This window comes from Bison bison, unplaced genomic scaffold (genome assembly GCF_000754665.1).
Source record: "Bison bison bison isolate TAMUID 2011002044 unplaced genomic scaffold, Bison_UMD1.0 scf7180017864535, whole genome shotgun sequence".
NCBI classification, from domain to species: Eukaryota; Metazoa; Chordata; class Mammalia; order Artiodactyla; family Bovidae; genus Bison; species Bison bison.
Genome location: NW_011495084.1, coordinates 5,255,270 through 5,256,613, shown reverse-complemented (window position 1 = coordinate 5,256,613; position 1,344 = coordinate 5,255,270). Strand labels below are relative to the sequence as shown.

Below are 1,344 nucleotides of genomic sequence, written 5' to 3'. Positions count from 1 at the left end.
TTCATTTAAGTCACTCCAGTTGTGTCCTGCTCTTTGCAACCATGGATTGCAGCACACCAGGCCTCCCTGTCCATCACCAACTCCTGGAGCTTGCTCAAACTCATGTCCATTGACTCGGTGATGCCATCCAACTATCTCATCCTGTCATCCCCTTCTCCTCCCGCCTTCAATCTTTCCCAGCGTCAGGGTCTTTTTGTTTTTTGTTTGGAGTTTTTCTGTTCTTTACTAAACAAACATTCGTTTCACAGAAACCAGCCCCAAGCTCGTCACCGTCCACTTATGTGAGAGCAGGGCCCAGGTTCCCCCCTTTCAACAAGGACATTAACGGACCCCACTTGGCAGCGCCCTCGAGCGTCCAGGAGGCCAGTCCTCTCCCTGCCGGCTGAGTCCTGCCCGCAGTGGGGCTGAAAGTCCTCGGGAGCAGCTCCCACCGCGTCTCTCCATGAGGCTTTGGGAAGGCGTTCGGAGCCCCGGGCCAAGGATGGGCCGGGCTCAGACAGCTGCGGGGCCAGCCCCATCATCGCCCCGTGACGAAGCTGGGTGCATCCTCCTCCTCGTCCTCCGTCCCAGATGCCTCCTCGGAGCCACTGGATGGCTGCTCCTGGGTTTCACTGGATGCTTCACTTTGCTTCTTCTGTTCAAGTTTCATCTTCTTTGCCAGTAATTTCTTCTCTTTCAACTTCTGGCGCTTTTTCCGACGCTTTGCAGTCTGCTCCTCTGCAGCAATTTTATTCCTTTCCAGCCTCTTCTGAAACTCTGCATCCAATTTTTGCTTCTCAGCCATGGCATCCATGTAGTCCTGGCGCTGGTACTCTCTCCGGCGCAGATGCCTGTACACGTGGAATTCTCCGCTGCCGGCCCCAGCGCTTGAACCCATTACATCTCGGACAAATTCTGAGGGAGGTCGAGGTGCCTATTCACTCATTTTTTCTGGAATTTGAACTGCTTTATCCGGGTTCTTCATGAGCCGTTCCAACTTGAGCTTCTGCTCCTCCGCGGCATTCTTCGGGATGATGAGCGCCTGCGGCTCCTTCTTGGGCCTCCGCGGCCTCACAGAAGAGGCCGCCGAGCTCGCCATGACAGCTGCCTTCCCAGGCGGGCGGCGGCGCGCGTGTCGTCAGGGTCTTTTTGAATGAGTCCGGTCTTTGCATCAGGTGGCCAACGTATTGGCGTTTCAGCTTCAACATCAATCTTTCCAATGAATATTCAAGACTGATTTCCTTTAGGATAGACTGGTTGGATCTCCTTCCAGTCCAAGGGACTCTCAAGAGTCTTCTCCAGCACCACAGTTCAAAAGCATCAGTTCTTCAGTGCTCAGCTTTCTTTATAGTCCAACTCTCACAT

At 54.0% G+C, this 1,344-nt stretch overlaps 1 pseudogene; it reads right to left on the bottom strand.

Moving 5' to 3' along the window:
* Positions 1–463: 463 nt before the first annotated feature.
* LOC104982606 lies at positions 464–1,078 on the bottom strand (annotated as a pseudogene).
* Between the last annotated feature and the right edge of the window lie 266 nt (positions 1,079–1,344).